This window comes from Silene latifolia, chromosome 1, assembly GCF_048544455.1.
Source record: "Silene latifolia isolate original U9 population chromosome 1, ASM4854445v1, whole genome shotgun sequence".
In the NCBI taxonomy this organism is placed as follows: Eukaryota; Viridiplantae; Streptophyta; class Magnoliopsida; order Caryophyllales; family Caryophyllaceae; genus Silene; species Silene latifolia.
In genome coordinates, this window is record NC_133526.1 from 171960527 (window position 1) to 171968352 (window position 7826).

A 7826-nucleotide genomic window follows, 5' to 3' on the forward strand; every position below is an offset into this window, starting at 1 on the left:
AAACACGAGTTTGTTATCGCTACATCCCACTAAAACTTAACAATTGTCTTTAAAAGCTTACCCTTAAGAAAGTATATACTAATTTTCAAAAGATAGGTTTTTACTAGATTTTGGAAAAAACACAAGTTTGACAATGTTCTACTACAAACATCAAAAGTTCATTTTTGCCTTGGTGTTTGTGCGGCATTGTTAGCGGTTACATACACTCCCGTGTAATATATACTTATAAGGTACTATGTTTATACGACAATCGCGTTAGCATGTCGTCCATTGTCGAAAAATATTTATACGACAAGTGTAAATACCGACAATCTTCCACTTATACGTAAGACATAAGTATTCATTTGCGCTACCTAATTGCTTTAGAGTGTACAAATTGTAAATAAAATGAGCAGAGAAGGTCTGAGGATTGAGGGTTTTTGAGGACCTTTATGAGGTTACTTTTAATAGCGGGCCTAGCGGGCCGCCCATGGGCAATTTTATTTAGTCCAAGCCCGTCCATTTATTCTAGCAGACCTAATTTTCTTGTCCGTTACCCGTTTAATTTTTTGTTTTTCTTGTCCGAGCCCGCTATTTTAGCGGGCCGGACGGGCTGGGCCGAACGGGCCGACCCGCACTTGATCAGCTCTAAACCACACCACCACTTCCACCACCGTGACCACCGTTCTCATTGCCTCCATCACTCTCTTTAATTAGGTTAGTTTTTTTTTGTTTAATTTCAGTTTAATTTGTTTAATTTGTTAGATTAATTTGTAGTTAGTTTGATTAATTTGTGGTTAGTTTGTTAGATTTATTTGTAGTTAGTATGTTAGATTAATTTGTAGTTAGATTTAGTTTAATTTGTGTTTGAATTAAAAGGGAATGATTAAGGGGGTTTGTGTTTAGGTTTAGGGTTATGGGTGGGGGTTTGGTCGGCCGTGGGGGAAGGGTGGCGGTGGGGGAAGGGTGGCCGTGGGTGGTGGCGGTGGGGGAAGGGTTTAGTATTAGTATTATTATTAGTATTAGTATTATTATTATTATTGTTATTATTATTAGTATTAGTATTATTATTAGTATTAGTATTATTATTATTATTGTTATTATTATTATTATTATTATTATTATTATTATTATTATTACTAATTAAACCGCCTTATTATTATTAATGTTAAGCTAAGTGAAACCGTCCTTTGCATTAATGGAATTAGCTAAGTGGAACCGTCTTTTGGATTAAGAGAAATTATCTATTAGCTAAGTAGAACCTTCTTTAGGACTTGATTTTGATAAATTTAGTTTGATAATTCATGTTATTGATGAATTGAGGTAGAATAACCTTGTTATTTTTGTTTTTCTTTTCTCTTTTCGGGGGTTGTCACTTGTTGCTAGGCACCACCGCACGTCTGTGAGTCGTTGCTTCTTGTTTTCTTTTCATTTTTGCTTTTACTTGATTAGGTAACCTCCTCTTACCAGTTACTTTTTAAATTTACTAATTTTAGTTCAAATTATGTTACGGACTTTAGGATAGAAGCCTTTACTATGTGGTTGAATTGGGCTATTGATTGACTTAATTAATTTAGTACTTGATTGTGTTGTTGTTTGATTTGATGTTGACTTAGTACCCGTTCAAGAATTACTCATTAGGAGTAATTCTTGAATAGTCCCCATTTTGGGACTGTCTTTGTACGTTTCAAGTCATTTAGGTAGTAAACACGTACTTGTGATTTATTAATGAGGAATGAGTTTGGTGGCGATCCCTTTAATGTTCTCCGAATACATGTATATGTGTATTTGGAGAAATGAAGGGAATTGCTGCCGAATTTTTTCCTCATTAATAAATTACAAGTGTGTTTGCTAGTGACTTGAAACGTACATTGACGGGTTTAGGTTGGAGTGATAAGGACCCCATTCGAAGATGGATTACTTATTGACAATATTTATATATTGTTTTCATATGTTTATTGTATAATGTGGAGTATAATGTTTAAATTTTGTATTTAATATTATTGTTATTTTTTAAAAATGTTTAAATTTCTTTGGGGTCTTCTTTAGATTAAAATGAAGAGATTGGAACGTTCATGGATGTATGAAGGAAGATTAGACCATTCCAATAAGAAAAGACGTCCTACCGCTAGATTTATAAAGGGTGTTAGCGAGTTTATTGAATTTGCTAAACAACAAGATGAATATGACTTGGTAGACAAAAAACTTAGGTGCCCTTGTGCCAAATGCAAAAACCTGAAATACCAGCTTGACATTGTAGTAGAAGAACATCTCATTATAAACGGGTTTAAGCCAAATTATTACAATTGGATTTCACATGGAGAAGCATATTCTCCAATTCATGAACAAACTCACACCCAACAAATACAAAATGATGAGAACCCATATAGAGAGATGGTTGTTGATGCTATGGATTCCACTATTTTTAATAGTGATGACCATATAACTACTTCAGAAGAACAACCGCCACACCCACAAGCAAAAGCCTTTCTTGACATGTTAAAAGCCTCAGAAAAACCCTTGTATGAAGGAAGCAGAATGACATTGTTACAAGCCGCTTCTAGGCTAATTACCTTGAAATGTGAGTTCAATATGCCATTTGTTGCTGTTGATGGCATTGCCTCGTTCCTTGAGGAATCTTTCCCCGATGATAATATCATGACCCGAAGTTTCTATACTACCAAAAAAGTAGTTAAAGGTCTTGATTACCGCATGAAAAGATTGATGCATGTCTGAAGGATGTATGCTATTTTGGAAAGATGATGCTTTGCTTGACAAATGTAAAGGTTGTGGGGCGGATAGATATGAGACAAGTGAAGGAGATACGGTTTTGGTGTTGAAAAAGGCAACGGTAGTAAGAGGGCCAAAAAGAGTAAGAAACCAATAGCATGTAACCAATTGTTTTACTTTCCTCTCGCACCAAGACTTCAAAGAATCTATGCCACCAAAAACATTGCCGAACAAATGAGATGGCACAAAGAAAACCCACGTGCTCCGGGAAAGATGAGTCATCCTAGTGATGGGGAAGAATGGAAACGATTTGATCAGATGTATCCTGATTTTGCCAAGGAACCCCGCAATGTACGACTTGGCTTGTGTACGGATGGATTTGATCCTTTCGGTAATTTTGGGAGGAAGTATTCTTGTTGGCCCGTTATGGTCACACCATACAACTTACCACCTTGGTTATGTATGAAAAGACCATTTATCTTCTTGTCACTTATTGTTCCCGGACCAAAAAGCCCGAAACGTAATTTGGATGTTTATTTACAACCATTGGTGGAGGAGTTGAAATATTTGTGGGAAGTTGGGGTGGAAACTTATGATGTGTCTAAAAAAACAAAATTTTCAACTTAAAGCTTCCCTTTTGTGGACAATAAATGATTTTCCCGCCTATGGTATGCTATCTGGGTGGACTACACAAGGACAAAAAGCATGTCCTTGTTGCATGGAGGAAAGTAAAGCATTTTGGCTTCCCAATAGCAAGAAAATAAGCTGGTTTGATTGTCATAGATGCTTCTTACGAGAGGGAAATCCACATAGGAAGAACAAGAAAGCTTTCACAAAAGGTAAAGAGGTGCTTGATGCCCCTCCGAAACGAGTGCCTGGGGATGAGATATGGAAGACGGTATGTGATTTACCATCCCCTATTGATGGTACCGAGGAAGAATTTAAAGAATTGAAAAAGCAGAAAAACGGTTGGTTTAAAAGAAGCATTCTTTGGGACCTTCCTTATTGGAAGACAATGTTGATAAGACATAATTTGGATGTAATGCACATAGAAAAGAATTTCTTTGAGCAACTAATTGACATGATCATGGATGTAGAAGGTGAAAAATGTGATAGCATTGCTTCTAGAAAAGATTTGCAGAAATTTTGTCATCGTCCCAAATTACACATTCGCGGCGACGGGTCTAAGCCAACATCCATTTTCACTCTCGACAAAGCTAAGAGAAAAGTATTGTGTGAGTGGTTACAAAATTTGAAGTTTCCTGATGGGTATGCATCAGATTTTAGTCGATGTGTTGATCTTAAGAAGTTGAAGTTGCAAGGCTTGAAAAGTCATGATTGTCATGTATTCATGGAGCGATTATTACCCGTTGCTTTGAAACACCTCGTGCCGACAAACGTTTGGAATGCAGTTGTTGAGATTAGTCAATTCTTCCGAGATTTATGTGCCTCTTCAATATGTGTTGATGACATGATTCGTCTGGAAGAGCAAATACCACAGATATTGTGTAAGCTTGAAATGATCTTTCCTCCTGCATTTTTAACTCCATGGAGCATCTACCGGTTCATTTGCCATATGAAGCCAAAGTTGGGGGACCCGCCCAATATAGGTGGATGTATCCATTTGAAAGGTAATTAAGATAATCTAGCTACTTTTAAATTAAAATTAATAATAATAACTAATCTATTTATTATATGTTAACTTTATTATTAATAAAACTCATCATTAACTTTTATAGGTTTCTTAATCATTTGAAGAAAAAATTGGTAATAAAGCTAGGGTGGAAGGTTCTATATGCAATGCTTATTTAACGGAAGAGATTGCAAACTTTTGTTCTCTTTACTTTGAAAAACATATAGAAACCAAAGCAAAAAACTTGAATGTTGAGAAACCGGATGAAGTAGACGGAAGTTTACCCGAATTTTTTCAAACTCAAGATGATGAAGGGTGTTCATCAAAGGGGCAAACACGATATTTGGATGATAAAGAGTATAATCGTGCCCACCTTTACGTGCTATCTAATTGTGACCTCTTGGAGCCATACGAAACATAGTTTGTTAATGATTTCATTCAGAGGAATCCTAATATAAGTAAGGATGATGTTTGGGACAAACATGAGGACCAATTTCCATCATGGTTTCAGAAACATGTAATTGAGTTGAATATTCAAGATGATTTGATAAGAAGTTTGGCTTTTGGTCCTTCAAAAATGGTAAGAACGTGGAATCGATACTCGGTTAATGGGTTTAATTTTCAAACATTCAACCACGGTAAAGCTAAGGCTAGGTGCAATTGGGGGGTTACTATTTCTTGTCTTGATGACAACGAATACTATGGTATAGTTGAAGATATCTTTGAAATTAGTTATAGTGGACGTGACCGAGCTTATAAAACTGTCTTATTCAAGGTTGACTGGAAGGATAATTCTGTGGCTGGAATGAGAGTACATGAACAATACAAGCTTGTAGAAGTGAATCGTACTAGAACATACTCTAAGTATGATCCATTTATACTTGCACATCAGGCTCATCAAGTGTATTTTGCTACTTATCCAAGCACAACAAATGATAGAAATCAAAATGCGTGGTGTGCAATCTTTAAGACGAAGGCACGGTCACAAGTTGATACAACTTTTTTCAAGAAGAAAACGTTTCAAATGAAACGCTTTTGTCTCCACCCGATGAAATCAACTATGAGCATGAGAATAAAGATGGTGAAGACATGGAAGAGGAAGAATTTTATGATGTGGAAGAGAGCTCAGGGGGAGGATGAGGCGGAGGAGGAGGAGGAGAGAAGGGAAGAGAAGAGGAGGAGAGGAGGGGGAAGATGAGGTGAGGAGGAGAAGGGAGGAGGAGAAAAGGAGGAAGGACGAGGGGTTTGGAGATGAAGATGATTATGATGATGATGATGACGATGAGGAAGAGGATGAGGATGAGGACGAGGGGTTTGAAGATGAAGATGATTAAATTGGTATAATTTTGTATTGCTCAAGAGTAAATTATTAAAATTTAGAAGTCTGTATAATTTTCATTTATCATTATTTGTGTTAATTTTTATTTGTATTATCTGCAGATGGTTTGGAGCAGTCGAGGTAGGAAGCGTGGAGGCGGCTCGAGGAGGAGGACAATACGCGTCCGGAGAGAGGAGGAGGAGTTTGTGCGGGAGGATCCGATCTGCATGACGGACGGTGACGGTGACGGTGAGGAGCGACGCTACCGACGAGCCACGGGTGCCGATACGGTACACTTCGGATCATAAGATGATTCTTGAGCCGGCGGGATTATGGTAAGTTTTATTCTTTATTAGTCTACTATTTTTTTTTTTTTTTTTTTTTTTTTAAAATAATAATTGTTTGTAATTTTACATGTTCAAAATAAATGCAGGTTTATGGACGATTGCGTGATACGAGGTGTCACGAAAAGCACGAAGACTAATTTCGTGGGTCCAATTCCTACATCGTGGACACAAGCTTCTCAAGCACAAAGAGATGCGTGGTTCAATAACTTTCGGGTACATATTTTCCGTAATTCTTTGTTTTAATAACCAAGGTTATACTTTTATAAATACTAATATGAAATTTTGTCGCTTTTTTTTTGTAGCAATCATATGCTTGGTCACCGTCTCAAGAACGGAATGTCCGTATCAGTGCGAGGAAGTCGGTACTCGACGATATCGGGACGTGATTTGGAAGGTAGTTAGGCGCCCAAAGGAACCAGAGCACATGAAAGGTATTTAATTAACTTGTTTTGTTATTTGTATTAATTAGTATATACTCTCTTATATTATAAATAATATCAGTAACTTATTAGTTATGATTTCATATGTGTAATTGCAGGTGACAAGTATGAAGGCTTAATAAAGCATACCAAAACTCCCGCTTTTCAGAAGAAGTCTAAGCAAGCATCCCTCAACAAAAGAGGAGGAAAGGAAGACGCCGTGAACGAGCCTACTCATTTCGCGGGTTCACGATCGTTCTGGAATCGTATGTTGGGGGTAAGTTTGTCTATTATTTCACACTTTTTTTTTTTGTTTTCAATGCAACATGTTTATTTTATGTTACATTTTTTGTTGATTTTCTAACATGTATGTTTTTTTTTTTTTTCATTCAGAGAGGAAAGAAGAAGTCACGGCCCGATTGCGTCGGTTAAGCTGTTTCGGACACGCATTCCGGGTTGACCACAAAGGGGTTAGAATTTGGACTAAGCCAAAAGACAAGCAATTATATGTAAGTTTCCGTAACACTTAATTTTTGTTAATTTACTCTCTTTTAAAATGTCGTATATAAGGTGGTTACCATATTAACTTACAACCATTTGTTTAATATTGTAGGAAGCATTTGAACAAGAAAAAGCCGCCAATCCGTAAACTCCGGATAATGACATATGGTATAAGTTGGTGGATGGCTTCAAGAAAGGGAATGTGTATGGTACCGGAAGTTCAACACCGGCTTTCTATGAGAAAACGCGTAGGAGATCGACTTCAACAATTCCAAGAACACGTATCAACCGGGAATTATTAGTCAACTTCAAAGTCAAATAAGAGAGCGTGATGAACGTGATGCCAAACGTGATGAAGAACTTGCCAAACGTGATGAAGAATTCCGGAAAATGAAGGAAAGAATGGAAATGTTTGAGGATTGGTGGCAAGGTTGTAACCCCGGACCTAGATCCAACTACGATCCAAATGATCCGCATGGTCCACATGGGGGAGTGGAGCTAGGTGTTGGCTTCCAAGTAAGATGATTTTAGCATGTAAGCTTGTAAGACTTGAACATTTAGACTTGAACATTTAGAATAGTTTAGCTTGTAAAACTTTCATTTTCAATATATGAAATGAAGTTTGAGAAATTGGGAGGTGTTGGGTTGAAATGTATGGTGTTGTGTGTGTTGAAATGGGATGTATGGTGTTGTGGAACATCGGTTTGTATGCAGGTTGTAAATTTTTGGCTAGCAATGAAAACGAAAAAATCCACCAAAACTTACAGTAGCTTTGGCGACTGATTACTGATTTGGCGACTGCAAGTCAGTCGCCAATTTGGCGACTGATATTAAGGTAGTCGCCAAATTGGCGACTGATTTATAGTCGCCAAATCTGTAATCAGTCGCCAAATTGCCTC

The 7826-nt window shown here is 37.1% G+C and overlaps 1 long non-coding RNA gene across 1 annotated transcript; it reads left to right on the forward strand.

Moving 5' to 3' along the window:
• Positions 1-6358: 6358 nt before the first annotated feature.
• Positions 6359-6838, forward strand: LOC141611092 (uncharacterized). Its single transcript, XR_012528511.1, has 3 exons — positions 6359-6438; positions 6546-6703; positions 6820-6838. It is a non-coding gene; the product is annotated as an uncharacterized LOC141611092 (long non-coding RNA).
• The last annotated feature ends 988 nt before the right edge of the window (positions 6839-7826 follow it).